Consider the following 17,853-nt stretch of genomic DNA (forward strand, 5'->3'; position numbering starts at 1 on the left):
TTTGTATGTATATTATACATTCATATAATCAAATATAAATGGAGGTAATTATGTCAAATAATTTGATAAAAAAGGACATAATTGATTGAATATATTATTTTTCTAATGAATAATGTTTTCAAATTCGATTCATATGTCATCAAATAATAAAAAAATAAATAGGATTTTTTGAATGATTATATTTATTTTTAATGAATTTAATTGACCAAACAAAAATTTTTTTTTCAAAAATTTCTTTTTTTTTCAGAAGTAAATTCAAAATTAAAATATACATGTATATATATATATATATATATATATGTATATATATGTATATATATATATATGTATATATATATATATGTATATATGTATATATATATATGTATATATATGTATATATACGTATATGTATATATATATGTTTATTATTATATATGTACGTATGTATATATATGTATATTATTCATCAATTTGATTGGATATAAATGGAGGTGATTAAGTTGAATAATTCAATAAAATAAGCAAATAATTGATTTGAATAAATTATTTTCCCCAACAGATATTATTCATATTCAATTATTATGTGAGCAAATAATTCAAAAATACGTAGGGTTTTTTGAATAATTATATCAATTCTTAATAAATTTTTCCATTGTGAAAAAATTTTTCTTTACGAATTTCTCTTTTTCTGAAAGTAGAATAAAAATCATCATATATATTTATATATATTTGTATATTATACAATAATATGATTGAATATAAATACATTTATTTGTATATATATTATACATTCATATAATTAAATATGAATGGAGGGAATTATGTCAAATAATTTGATAAAAAAAGGACATAATTGATTGAATAAATTATTTTTCTAATGAATAATGTTTTCAAATTTGATTCATATGTGAGCAAATAATTAAAAAATAAGTAGGATTTTTTGAATAATTATATTTATTTTTAATGAATTTAATTAACCATAAAAATTTTTTTTTCAAAAATTTCATTTTTTTTCAGGAGTAAATTCAAAATTAAAATATATATGTATATATATATATATATATATGCATATATATATGTATATATATGTATATGTACATATATATTGTAATGTTTTAGGCGTTACGTTAATAAAATATGGATCCGCGAGCTTACTTATTAAGTCGAAGAAATCAAGAGCGTGAATAACAAGCCAAAATCAAAGGCGAAATTGAAATGTTGTGAAAAGCTTTTAATGCGTAATACGTGTTTCTTGTTTAAAGTCTGAAACAAGACTGTTTTTAAAATAATGTTGGTTGGCGCAGCAACCTTATTCTTTTTAAAGACATAAGAGGTTTATAAACGTCTTTTATCTATGCTGACTACTAGATCATTAAAGAGGGGGCAAAACGGGTGATTTCACCCTTTGTAACACTACTCCCCCCCGAGGAAAAGAGTCGTCCCGACTCGGGAAAGATAAAACAATTATAAAAGTATTCTAGTAGTCAGTGCTCAAAGGTGAGTTGGAGCTGTGGCTCTAAAAATTCAAGAACTCCCTCTTTTACTATCTGGCATTTGCCCACAGTCTCAAGGTAAACCACAGAAAACCTTGAGCAGATAGTTGAGCATTAAATAATCTCAAAAATTTATGTGCCATGTTTTATAAAGGTTAGTGTTATTGAGTGTTATGTGGCTTCATGAATTCAAAGTTATCCGCAACGGCCCAGATTGATGTCGGGAAGAAATTCAATCTTCTTCATGAAGGATCCCTCCGAAACAGGTTCGGATGAAAACATCGAACCGGGAACCGACAATTCCAGGACCAAATAAGACGAAAACAGACTTCTCTTCATATGAAATAAGGAAATCGTGGGGTGACTTCTTCAGGAATAGTTCACCCTAGAGTTTTGGAAGGACAAATGTGAGTGATGGTATAACAATTCAAATTCACTAAGTGAATTTGGGAGAATACTTGAATAAAAATAAATTGAATATGTATTCAAAAGAAAAGAAACGATCTTATCTGAATTATTTCCGCGTCCTTCTTCAAAATAAAACCACCAGTCATCCTCAGAAATTGGGGAAAGATTGGATGGGAAAAGGCTGTGTCAAGTAACCTGAAAAAGTACTCACAAAAACTGACACTTAAGGTTAATAAAATATGAAAATCAAGCAATCGCTCATCGACCTCGAAAAATAATCGTGGCTCTTTTCACATTATTAAACCAAAGCCTATCCGACACAAAACTCGATTCTGAAGAAGAAATTTCTAGAAGGAAACAAAACCCTCAGGAAAACAAAAGATCTCTTGAAAACAAACAACCTCTCATTGAAAACATCAGATCGTTGTTGTTCTCCGGCCGGCACCGACGCCGGCCGGGGCGTTTCCCCCACATTTCCTAAAATATTCCCTCCAAACTCCAATTTCCTAAAATATAAATTTGACTGGCACTTGGTCGACAAAGTGCCAGCCAACTCCTGCACTCCTCCCCCCAGCACACTTTGTGCGAAGAGCGGCAGCCAACCGCAAGCCCGAAGAAGGTACTTGACCAGGACTCAACTCTAATCGACACGACAACGGTCCTTGGAACTACGCTAAAATCCGGCTCGTTCTCAACGATAATAAATGTAAGCTCTTTGAAAAATTTATTAATCAAAAGAAATAATTCATTCTAATTTAAAAGATCCAAATGAAAAGAGCAAACCCATCTTAAAATCACTCTCTCTTATTTATAGAGCAACGCTTGAAGCAACATTGGATTCAACGTAGTAAAATCAAGCCGACCAAAACCGATCTCGTCTAAGCGTCATCACGCCTTGAACCTACAAAATGGAGACCAGCTATGCAAAATATCGATTGCTAGAAAAATGAATTTTTTAAAAAAAACATAACCTTTCGCAATCTTTATATTTTTCAATAAAGAAAATCTATTTTATCATTTTTTATATCTTTTACTTAATTAAGTGTATCCCTTAATAAAGCAATTATAAGTTAACTATATACTATCCGCATGTTAAGGAAGTACAAAAATCTTTAAAAACTTGATCGGCCGTAGCTTCTGCATTGATAACTAAAACAGGAGCCGATAAAGAAGAAAAGGTTTGTTTTACTAGCCAATCTTCATGAACCTCATGAATAGTTCTGAGTAGATCTAAAGAAATACTCGATTCTTCCTCACGAGAACGGGAACTAACACGAGCAAAAGTAGTTTCTGGGGAAACTCGCAAATAAACAATCAAATCCACTCTGAGCTCAGACGAGCGAATGAGAAGATCAAAATTTTTCGTCAATAAATGAGATTTGAAGTCGCGAAAATTACCTAACCTTCGACGAGCTTCATTTCCCTGACAGGCAATAAAATAGGTTGGGAATGCCTGTCACGCATAACCAAAATAATTCAAAGAAAGAGGTTAACTCCAATGATGATTTTATATAAAAACATCTGAAACTAGTTCCTCAAATCAGCCTCAGAAGAAGAGTCAGTTTGAGGATTGAGGATTTTCTTCCCCAACCTCTTTATCTCTTCTTCGCCAATTATAGGAATCTGAATGCGAGTTTTGTATCATTTCTCTACTATTCTTTTTAAGTAAAAAGCAATGATTAGCATCATGTCCTATTTTATGACAAAATAAACAGGTCAAGCCGGTTTGACTCGTCATGACCGCGTTCTTATTTATACGCTTGTTTTGCTGGTTTTGAAAAGAACCTCGATTTCTTTGTTTAAAATTACTATTATTATTTTTATTTTTATAATTTTGAGGTTTTGACTCCTCCGAGTGATCAAAACTTCGTCTTTCTGAGGTGTTTTCGTGCACCTCAATCCGACGAAGCTTGTTCAGCCCAAAATACTGTTTCCTCATTGCCTCCACCTCAAGGGCTTTGGCCGTCGCCTCCCGCAGAGAAGTGAGGCCCGATGTTCCAACGGCCATTTTAATTTCTGGATCACTAATTGCGTCTAGAAAGGCTTGAGTCGCTAATAAATTACGAGACGGCTCGTGATCTGGCAATGCTACACGTGAAAGCCGTTCTATATCCTGGCTAAGAGATGCGAGGTCTTCGTCTCGTCCTTGTCTCCTAGTCTGTAATTGAGCCGTGTACAGTTTCGTCAAGTGGTCATTTCCGTATCTTAACTTTAGTGCAGAACTAAGTTTTTCGTAATCGGAAATTTCTTCTTCAGACAATGCCGTTAAAACATTCAGAGCCGGCGTCCGAAGACAAGAAGCAAGGCTGTGGGCCCTCATGGCGGAGTCCCACTGATTATGTTTAGCAATTGTATTAAATTGACGTTCATACTCCGCCCATGGAATCTTTCCATCAAAAATTGGCGGTTTCAAAGGACAAAAAGGTTTCTCATTAATCTGAGAAGTAACCCCAGGAAGTCTCGAATTATTTAATTGACTCAAATGAGAGTATTGAGGCCGAACCTGAGACAGAGGCTCGGAAAAATCAACCTCATTGTTTACTCTATTTCTACAAACTGGGGATTCAACTACTCCCCTAGTAAAAGGCACAGACCTTGAATCTCGAACATCCTGGATTTGTCCTGGATGTCGGATCTCTTGAACAACGGGAACAGGAACAGGCAAGGGAACAGGAGAGGGAACAGGAGTAGCGACTCTAGAACCTTGTGGTGTAACAGCCGGTCCTCCAGCGCCACTCATTTGATGAACAGATTGAAGGGCCGCCACAGTCGTCCGATGAAGGTCTTGGAGATTAGTTTCTGAACGCTCTCGAGCCTCCCCTTGCTCTTGAAGCAGCTGGATTAGTTGTTGCTGTTGTTGTCTTGCCGCTTCATGTTGTTGTGTTAAGATCTTTAATAGATCAAGTTGCGAAACCGTCGAAGGAGTTAAAAGAAGGTCCATTGAAGGTGATGAAATTTCTTCTGGAACCCTCGGATTTTCTATGAGAGAAGATTCTTCTCCACTTTCTCTTCGACGTAAGCGCGTCATACGACCGCTACTCATTGTTTATTACACGCGCTGAATCGACTTAATTAACAAGAACTCAAGATCCCGCTTCTGACACCAAATGTAACGTTTCAGGCGTTACGAAAATAAAATATGGATCCGCGAGTTTACTTATTAAGTCGAAGAAATCAAGAGCGTGAATAACAAGCCAAAATCAAAGGCGAAATTAGAATGTTGTGAAAAGCTTTTAATGCGTAATACGTGTTTCTTGTTTAAAGTCTGAAACAAGACTATTTTTACAATAATGTTGGATGGCGCAGCAACCTTATTCTTTTCAAAGACATAAGAGGTTTATAAACGTCTTTTATCTATGCTGACTACTAGATCATTAAAGAGGGGGCAAAACGGGTGATTTCACCCTTTGTAACAATATGTATATTATTATATATGTACGTATGTATATATATGTATATTATTTATTGATTTAATTGGATATGAATGGAGGTAATTCAGTTAAATAATTCAATAAAATAAGCAAATAATTGATTTGAATAAATTATTGTCCCTAACAGATATTATTCATATTCAATTATTATGTGAGCAAATAATTTAAAAATACGTAGGATTTTTGGATGATTATATCAATTTTTAATAAATTGATCCATTGTGAAAAAATTTTTTCTTTTCGAATTTCTCTTTTTCTGAAAGTAAATTGCATATCATAATATATATCTATATATATTTGTATATTATACAATGATATAATTGAATATAAATACATTTATTTGTATATATATTATACATTTATATAATCAAATATAAATGAAGGTAATTATGTCAAATAATTTAATAAAAAAAGGACATAATTGATTGAATGAATTATTTTTCTAATAAATAGTGTTTTCAAATTCGATTCATATGTGAGCAAATAATTGAAAAATAAGTAGGATATTTTGAATAATTACATTTATTTTCAATGAATTTAATTAACCAAAAAAAAATTTTTTTTTCGCAAATTTCTTTTTTTTCAGAAGTAAATTCAAAATTAAAATATATACGTATATATATATATATATATATATATATATATATATGTATATTATTATATATGTACGTGTGTATATATATGTATATTATTCATTAATTTAATTGAATATAAATGGAGGTAATAAAGTTGAATAATTCAATAAAATAAGCAAATAATTGATTCAAATAAATTATTTTCCCTAACAGATATAATTTATATTCAATTATTACGTGAGCAAATAATTTGAAAATACGTATGATTTCTTGAATAATTGAATCAATTTTTAATAAATTCATCCATTGTAAAAAAATTTTTTCTTTTCGAATTTCTCTTTTTCTAAAAGTAAATTAAAAATCATAATGTATATCTATATATGTTGTATAATATACAATAATATAATTGAATATAGATGCATTTATTTGTATATATATTATACATTCATATAATTAATGATAAATGGAGGTAATTATTTCGAATAATTTGATAAAAAAAGGACATAATTGATTGAATAAATTATTTGTCTAATGAATAATATTTTCATTTCGATTCATATGTGAGCAAATAATTAAAATATATGTAGGATTTTTCGAATAATTATATTTATTGTTAATGAATTTAATTGACAAAGGAAAATTTTTTTTTTCAAAAGTTTCTTTTTTTTCAGAAGTAAATTGAAAATTAAAATATATATATGAATATATGTATATATATATATATATATATATATATACACATACATATGTATATATATGTATATATATATGTATATATATGTATATATATATATGTATATACATGTATTTACATTAGATATGTATATTATCATGTATGTACGTATGTATATATATAAATGGAGGTAATTAAGTTAAATAATTCAATAAAATAAGAAAATAATTGATTAGAATGAATCATGTTTCTTAGAGAATAATATTTATATTCTAATTAATATGTGAGCATACGATAAAAAAATACTTAGGATTTTTTTAATAGATATATCTATTTTTAATGAATTTGATTACTGTGAAATTTTTTTTTTTTTTTCAAATTTCTCTTTTCACAAAGCAAATGAAAAATCATAATATATATATGTATATATTTCAATATTATACATTAATATAATCAAATATAAATCCATTTATTTATATATGTATTAGACATTAATATAATTGAATTTACATGGAGGTAATTGAGTTAAATAATTTAATAAAATAAGGAAATAATTGATTTGAATGAATTATTTTTTCTAACAGATATGATTTATATTGAATTATTATGTGAGCAAAAAATTCAAAAATACTTAGGATTTTTTGAATGATTATATTGATTTTTAATGAATTTATCTAGTGTAAAAAAATTTTTTCTTCTCGAATTTCTATTTTTCTCAAATTGAATTAAAAATCATAATATATATCTATGTATATTTGTATATTATACAATAATATAATTAAATATAGATACATTCATTTGTATATATATTATACATTCATATAATTGATGATAAATGGAGGTAATTATGTCAAATAATTTGATAAAAAAAGGACATAATTGATTAAATAAATTATTTGTCCAGTGAATAATATTTTCATTTCGATTCATATGTGAGCAAATAATTGAAAAATATGTAGGATTTTGTGAATAATTATATTTATTTTTAATGAATTCAATTGACGAAAAAAAAATTTTTCTTTCATAAATTCCTTTTTTTTCCAGGAGTAAATTCAAAATTGAAATATGTATATTTATATATGTATATATATGTACATATATATATATATATATGCAAATATATGTATATATATGTATATTATTATATATGTACGTATGTATATATATGTATATTATTCAATAATTTAATTGGATATAAATGGAGGTAATTAAGTTAAATAATTCAATAAAATAAGCAAATAATTGATTCGAATAAATTATTTTCCCTAACAGATATTATTTATATTCAATTATTACGTGAGCAAATAATTTGAAAATACGTATGATTTCTTGAATAATTATATCAATTTTTAATAAATTTATCCATTGTGAAAAAATTTTTTCTTTCCGAATTTCTCTTTTTCTGAAAGTGAATTAAAAATCATAATATATATCCATATATATTTGTATATTATACAATAATATAATTGAATATAAATACATTTATTTGTATATATATTATACATTTATATAATTAAATATAAATGGGGGTAATTATGTCAAATAATATGATAAAAAAAGGACACAATTGATTGAATAAATTATTCTTCTAATGAATAATGTTTTCAAATTCGATTCATATGCGAGCAAATAATTAAAAAATAAGTAGGATTTTTTGAATAGATATATCTATTTTTAATGAATTTGATTACTGTGAAAATTTTTTTTTTTTCAAATTTCTCTTTTCACAAAGCAAATGAAAAATCATAATATATATATGTATATATTTCAATATTATACATTAATATAATCAAATATAAATCCATTCATTTATATGTGTATTAGACATTAATATAATTGAATTTACATGTAGGTAATTGAGTTAAATAATTTAATAAAATAAAGAAATAATTGATTTGAATGAATTATTTTTTCTAACAGATATGATTTATATTTGATTATTATGTGAGCAAAAAATTCAAAAATACTTGGGATTTTTTGAATGATTATATTGATTTTTAATGAATTTATCTATTGTAAAAAAATTTTTTCTCCTTGAATTTCTATTTTTCTAAAATTGAATTAAAAATCATAATATATATCTATGTATATTTGTATATTATACAATAATATAATTAAATATAGATACATTCATTTGTATATATATTATACATTCATATAATTGATGATAAATGGAGGTAATTATGTCAAATAATTTGATAAAAAAAGGACATAATTGATTGAATAAATTATTTGTCTAATGAATAATATTTTCACTTTGATTCATATGTGAGCAAATAATTGAAAAATATGTAGGATTTTGTGAATAATTATATTTATTTTTAATGAATTCAATTGACGAAAAAAAAATTTTTCTTTCATAAATTCCTTTTTTTTCCAGGAGTAAATTCAAAATTGAAATATGTATATTTATATATGTATATATATGTACATATATATATATATATATGCAAATATATGTATATATATGTATATATGTATGTATATATATATGTATATATATGTATATATATGTATATTATTATATATGTACGTATGTATATATATGTATATTATTCAATAATTTAATTGGATATAAATGGAGGTAATTAAGTTAAATAATTCAATAAAATAGGCAAATAATTGATTCGAATAAATTATTTTCCCTAACAGATATTATTTATATTCAATTATTACGTGAGTAAATAATTTGAAAATACGTATAATTTCTTGAATAATTATATCAATTTTTAATAAATTTATCCATTGTGAAAAAATTTTTTCTTTCCGAATTTCTCTTTTTCTGAAAGTGAATTTAAAATCATAATATATATTCATTTATATTTGTATATTATACAATAATATAATTGAATATAAATACATTTATTTGTATATATATTATACATTTATATAATTAAATATAAATGGGAGTAATTATGTCAAATAATATGATAAAAAAAAGACACAATTGATTGAATAAATTATTCTTCTAATGAATAATGTTTTCAAATTCGATTCATATGCGAGCAAATAATTAAAAAATAAGTAGGATTTTTTGAATAGATATATCTATTTTTAATGAATTTGATTACTGTGAAAATATTTTTTTTCTTCAAATTTCTCTTTTCACAAAGCAAATGAAAAATCATAATATATATATGTATATATTTCAATATTATACATTAATATAATCAAATATAAATCCATTCATTTATATATGTATTAGACATTAATATAATTGAATTTACATGTAGGTAATTGAGTTAAATAATTTAATAAAATAAAGAAATAATTGATTTGAATGAATTATTTTTTCTAACAGATATGATTTATATTTGATTATTATGTGAGCAAAAAATTCAAAAATACTTGGGATTTTTTGAATGATTATATTGATTTTTAATGAATTTATCTATTGTAAAAAAATTTTTTCTCCTTGAATTTCTATTTTTCTAAAATTGAATTAAAAATCATAATATATATCTATGTATATTTGTATATTATACAATAATATAATTAAATATAGATACATTCATTTGTATATATATTATACATTCATATAATTGATGATAAATGGAGGTAATTATGTCAAATAATTTGATAAAAAAAGGACATAATTGATTAAATAAATTATTTGTCCAGTGAATAATATTTTCATTTCGATTCATATGTGAGCAAATAATTGAAAAATATGTAGGATTTTGTGAATAATTATATTTATTTTTAATGAATTCAATTGACGAAAAAAAAATTTTTCTTTCATAAATTCCTTTTTTTTCCAGGAGTAAATTCAAAATTGAAATATGTATATTTATATATGTATATATATGTACATATATATATATATATATGCAAATATATGTATATATATGTATATTATTATGTATGTACGTATGTATATATATGTATATTATTCAATAATTTAATTGGATATAAATGGAGGTAATTAAGTTAAATAATTCAATAAAATAAGCAAATAATTGATTCGAATAAATTATTTTCCCTAACAGATATTATTTATATTCAATTATTACGTGAGCAAATAATTTGAAAATACGTATGATTTCTTGAATAATTATATCAATTTTTAATAAATTTATCCATTGTGAAAAAATTTTTTCTTTCCGAATTTCTCTTTTTCTGAAAGTGAATTAAAAATCATAATATATATCCATATATATTTGTATATTATACAATAATATAATTGAATATAAATACATTTATTTGTATATATATTATACATTTATATAATTAAATATAAATGGGGGTAATTATGTCAAATAATATGATAAAAAAAGGACACAATTGATTGAATAAATTATTCTTCTAATGAATAATGTTTTCAAATTCGATTCATATGCGAGCAAATAATTAAAAAATAAGTAGGATTTTTTGAATAGATATATCTATTTTTAATGAATTTGATTACTGTGAAAATTTTTTTTTTTTCAAATTTCTCTTTTCACAAAGCAAATGAAAAATCATAATATATATATGTATATATTTCAATATTATACATTAATATAATCAAATATAAATCCATTCATTTATATGTGTATTAGACATTAATATAATTGAATTTACATGTAGGTAATTGAGTTAAATAATTTAATAAAATAAAGAAATAATTGATTTGAATGAATTATTTTTTCTAACAGATATGATTTATATTTGATTATTATGTGAGCAAAAAATTCAAAAATACTTGGGATTTTTTGAATGATTATATTGATTTTTAATGAATTTATCTATTGTAAAAAAATTTTTTCTCCTTGAATTTCTATTTTTCTAAAATTGAATTAAAAATCATAATATATATCTATGTATATTTGTATATTATACAATAATATAATTAAATATAGATACATTCATTTGTATATATATTATACATTCATATAATTGATGATAAATGGAGGTAATTATGTCAAATAATTTGATAAAAAAAGGACATAATTGATTGAATAAATTATTTGTCTAATGAATAATATTTTCACTTTGATTCATATGTGAGCAAATAATTGAAAAATATGTAGGATTTTGTGAATAATTATATTTATTTTTAATGAATTCAATTGACGAAAAAAAAATTTTTCTTTCATAAATTCCTTTTTTTTCCAGGAGTAAATTCAAAATTGAAATATGTATATTTATATATGTATATATATGTACATATATATATATATATATGCAAATATATGTATATATATGTATATATGTATGTATATATATATGTATATATATGTATATATATGTATATTATTATATATGTACGTATGTATATATATGTATATTATTCAATAATTTAATTGGATATAAATGGAGGTAATTAAGTTAAATAATTCAATAAAATAGGCAAATAATTGATTCGAATAAATTATTTTCCCTAACAGATATTATTTATATTCAATTATTACGTGAGTAAATAATTTGAAAATACGTATAATTTCTTGAATAATTATATCAATTTTTAATAAATTTATCCATTGTGAAAAAATTTTTTCTTTCCGAATTTCTCTTTTTCTGAAAGTGAATTTAAAATCATAATATATATCCATTTATATTTGTATATTATACAATAATATAATTGAATATAAATACATTTATTTGTATATATATTATACATTTATATAATTAAATATAAATGGGAGTAATTATGTCAAATAATATGATAAAAAAAAGACACAATTGATTGAATAAATTATTCTTCTAATGAATAATGTTTTCAAATTCGATTCATATGCGAGCAAATAATTAAAAAATAAGTAGGATTTTTTGAATAGATATATCTATTTTTAATGAATTTGATTACTGTGAAAATTTTTTTTTTTTTCAAATTTCTCTTTTCACAAAGCAAATGAAAAATCATAATATATATATGTATATATTTCAATATTATACATTAATATAATCAAATATGAATCCATTCATTTATATATGTATTAGACATTAATATAATTGAATTTACATGTAGGTAATTGAGTTAAATAATTTAATAAAATAAAGAAATAATTGATTTGAATGAATTATTTTTTCTAACAGATATGATTTATATTTGATTATTATGTGAGCAAAAAATTCAAAAATACTTGGGATTTTTTGAATGATTATATTGATTTTTAATGAATTTATCTATTGTAAAAAAATTTTTTCTCCTTGAATTTCTATTTTTCTAAAATTGAATTAAAAATCATAATATATATCTATGTATATTTGTATATTATACAATAATATAATTAAATATAGATACATTCATTTGTATATATATTATACATTCATATAATTGATGATAAATGGAGGTAATTATGTCAAATAATTTGATAAAAAAAGGACATAATTGATTGAATAAATTATTTGTCTAATGAATAATATTTTCACTTTGATTCATATGTGAGCAAATAATTGAAAAATATGTAGGATTTTGTGAATAATTATATTTATTTTTAATGAATTCAATTGACGAAAAAAAAATTTTTCTTTCATAAATTCCTTTTTTTTCCAGGAGTAAATTCAAAATTGAAATATGTATATTTATATATGTATATATATGTACATATATATATATATATATGCAAATATATGTATATATATGTATATATGTATGTATATATATATGTATATATATGTATATATATGTATATTATTATATATGTACGTATGTATATATATGTATATTATTCAATAATTTAATTGGATATAAATGGAGGTAATTAAGTTAAATAATTCAATAAAATAGGCAAATAATTGATTCGAATAAATTATTTTCCCTAACAGATATTATTTATATTTAATTATTACGTGAGCAAATAATTTGAAAATACGTATGATTTCTTGAATAATTATATCAATTTTTAATAAATTTATCCATTGTGAAAAAATTTTTTCTTTCCGAATTTCTCTTTTTCTGAAAGTGAATTAAAAATCATAATATATATTCATTTATATTTGTATATTATACAATAATATAATTGAATATAAATACATTTATTTGTATATATATTATACATTTATATAATTAAATATAAATGGGAGTAATTATGTCAAATAATATGATAAAAAAAAGACACAATTGATTGAATAAATTATTCTTCTAATGAATAATGTTTTCAAATTCGATTCATATGCGAGCAAATAATTAAAAAATAAGTAGGATTTTTTGAATAGATATATCTATTTTTAATGAATTTGATTACTGTGAAAATATTTTTTTTCTTCAAATTTCTCTTTTCACAAAGCAAATGAAAAATCATAATATATATATGTATATATTTCAATATTATACATTAATATAATCAAATATAAATCCATTCATTTATATATGTATTAGACATTAATATAATTGAATTTACATGTAGGTAATTGAGTTAAATAATTTAATAAAATAAAGAAATAATTGATTTGAATGAATTATTTTTTCTAACAGATATGATTTATATTTGATTATTATGTGAGCAAAAAATTTCAAAAATACTTGGGATTTTTTGAATGATTATATTGATTTTTAATCAATTTATCTATTGTAAAAAAATTTTTTCTTCTCGAATTTCTATTTTTCTAAAATTGAATTAAAAATCATAATATATATCTATGTATATTTGTATATTATACAATAATATAATTAAATATAGATACATTCATTTGTATATATATTATACATTCATATAATTGATGATAAATGGAGGTAATTATGTCAAATAATTTGATAAAAAAAGGACATAATTGATTGAATAAATTATTTTTCCAATGAATAATGTTTTCAAATTCGATTTAGATGTGAGCAAATAATTGAAAAATAAGTAGGATTTTTTGTATAATTATATTTATTTTTAATGAATTTATTTAACAAAAAACAATTTTTTTTTCAGAAATTTCTTTTTTTTTTATGAGTAAATTCGAAATTAAAATATATATATATATACAGGGTGTCCCTAAATTGAGGGACACGGACCAGCCAGCGTGATAGCTGACTGAAATGCAACCGAGAATTTCTTTACCGGAAGCTCGTCCGACGCATAGTTTTTGAATTATGAGCGATAGCGTTAGGCCAATCAGAGTGCACCATTTCATCTGGATTTGCCGCCACGGAAATTGCTGTTTTATTCGCTGGGTGAATTATTATTATTCGGTTACAAAGTAAATATCGGCACCACCCCTCTCTCGCTGTTGTACCCCTTCTCGAGCGCTGACCTCGGTATTGTTGCCGCGGCATACGCTGCCGGCCGCACACCCACGGACGCACACTCGTGTGTGTGAAAATAAGCGAACGCCCAGCTACACAATACTACGAAACACACATCTACGAGTGAAAATAAAAATAAATCTCCAAATAAATCAGCGGATTTAAGATTTAATGTTACAAAACACTTCCAATCATCGATGTATGCATAAAACTAGAGATTTTAGACGATTGATATGCCGTTTGCGTTCATAATTAGTCATTCAATCAATCTGAATTATGCTTTCCGAACATTTTTTGTGTCTTTGCAACATAACTTTTCCACTAGTTTGAAATTCATCATTGACATCCGATTTTTCAATAATGCGAGGGAACAACAACTCGCTGAATTGACGTGTCAATAGGTTTGTAAATCAATTACAATTCACCTGAGTTAACACAAAATAACTGAATAAATGAGAATTCACTGAATCACTAAAATTGATAACTGAAATAATGAGAATAATTTGAGATATAACTGAATTAGGAAGAGTTTTAATAAGTCAGGTTACTTTGAATAACTTTAGATTCGTGCCAAAATTTTATGTTTAGAGAGAAAAATCATTAAATTCAGATGACAAAGTAATTTTAAATGAAGAAGAAGAAAATTTCCAAATACCTGGATTCAAATGAAGCAATTTCAATTTAATAAATCTATCCGAATTTGAGGAAAAATAATTATTATTATTTAGACCAGAAAAATGAAGTCGAATTACATGAATAAATTCAATTAATTCAACCCAAAAAAATATGGTGTCTTTCAAATTCCCAGTTATTTCCTCGTCGATTCAATGTGGGTCTGGAGTGGCAAGTAACGTTGAAATTGTTGAGATCAATGCTAGTGATGGCCACTTATCTGAGAATAATCGATGTATCGATTAATCGATTTCAACAAAATAATCGGACACGGCTCGATTCAATTGTAAAAATTAATCAATTTGGTAAATTTCTGCGTGTAGTCTTAATATCAGAAGAGATATTTCGATAATTCATAGTCTTATTCTAAATATTTTTAAGTTTGATAAATTTTGAGTGATTGATACTTAAATCACATACATCGATACTGTATTGCGTCGTTCGTGTGAGTAAACAAGCGGCTCCAGACCCACATTGAATCGACGAGGAAATAACTGGGAATTTGAATGACACCATATTTTTTTGAGTTGAATTAATTGAATTTATTCATGTAATTCGACTTCATTTTTCTGGTCCAAATAATAATAATTATTTTTCCTCAAATTCGGATAGATTTATTAAATTGAAATTGTTTCATTTGAATCCAGGTATTTGGAAATTTTCTTCTTCTTGATTTGAAATTACTTTTTCATTTGAATTTAATGATTTTTCTCTCTAAACATAAAATTTTGGCACGAATCTAAAGTTATTCAAAGTAACTTGACTTATTACAACTCTTCCTAATTCAGTTATATCTCAAATTATTCTCATGATTTCAGTTATCATTTTTAGTGATTCAGTGAATTCTCATTTATTCAGTTATTTTGTGTTAACTCAGGTAAATTGTAATTGATTTACAAACCTATGGACACGTCAATTAAGCGGGTTGTTGTTCCCTCGCATTATTGAAAAATCGGATGTCAATGATGAATTTCAAACTAGTGGAAAAGTTATGTTGCAAAGACAAAAAAAATGTTCGGAAAGCATAATTCAGATTGATTGAATGACTAATTATGAACGCAAACGGCATATCAATCGTCTAAAATCTCTAGTTTTATGCATACATCGATGATTGGAAGTGTTTTGTAACATTAAATCTTAAATCCGCTGATTTATTTGGAGATTTATTTTTATTTTCACTCGAAGATGTGTGTTTCGTAGTATTGTGTAGCTGGGCGTTCGCTTATTTTCACACACACGAGTGTGCGTCCGTGGGTGTGCGGCCGGCAGCGTATGCCGCGGCAACAATACCGAGGTCAGCGCTCGAGAAGGGGTACAACAGCGAGAGAGGGGTGGTGCCGATATTTACTTTGTAACCGAATAATAATAATTCACCCAGCGAATAAAACAGCAATTTCCGTGGCGGCAAATCCAGATGAAATGGTGCACTCTGATTGGCCTAACGCTATCGCTTATAATTCAAAAACTATGCGTCGGACGAGCTTCCGGTAAAGAAATTCTCGGTTGCATTTCAGTCAGCTATCACGCTGGCTGGTCCGTGTCCCTCAATTTAGGGACACCCTGTATATATATATATATATATATATATATATATGTATATATATGTATGTATATATGTAAATATGTATACATATGTATATATATGTATATGTATATATATATGTTGTGACGTGGTATTTCGTACCCCGTCACTTTGTTTAATTATCGCATTCCCCTAGGTGCAGATATCGCTAAAAATAACGAAAGCACGTCTGAGGCCAATACTCCAAAAATGAACGACTAATTATCTTTAAGTGAATTCTCTGTACTAAGCTAATTGTATGCTATTTTCTAATTCTGTAGTGCTCTACGAGAACCATCCGCGAGACCTTCGCGTCAAGATACCAGGACACTGCCTGACAGGGGTCACGTACCAGCTCAACATCGACCACCACCGACTACAGACGAACGAATACCGCTGAAACCACTCCCGATGGATGCCTATCTAGTTGTCGAACAGGGTCGTGCGTGATGCACATACAGCACCTTCAACTATTTGAGACTTATCGGCCAGGAGCCGAACCACGAACGAATGCTTCTACCGCTCGGATGCATCGTCAGGCGGCGTACAGGGCTGTGCGTCAAAAACACAACGAAGCCTCCCGTCGACGATACTTATCAGCCTGGAGCTGAACCGACCCTAACATCTACTAAGTCGTTGACTATCCAATAGAAGACGGTTTTCTCTTCACGAACCGTCTTATCGAAGGACTGCGGCGTGGAATAGGCTAATGATATGCTGACCACGTGGATCTGGTGGATCTAGTGAGGGGATCCGGGTTGAGGGCCATCACCACCAGATCGTTCCGGCATGAGGGCTCCGATGAGCGAGGGCCGGGATGCAGCGCCGACGAAATAGCTACAACGGGGAGTACCAGTAAAGCAAGGAGTGAGTTACAGTCTGTCGCAAGTCCAGGAGACCGGT

The sequence above is a fragment of the Neodiprion lecontei genome, chromosome 2 (assembly GCF_021901455.1).
Source record: "Neodiprion lecontei isolate iyNeoLeco1 chromosome 2, iyNeoLeco1.1, whole genome shotgun sequence".
In the NCBI taxonomy this organism is placed as follows: Eukaryota; Metazoa; Arthropoda; class Insecta; order Hymenoptera; family Diprionidae; genus Neodiprion; species Neodiprion lecontei.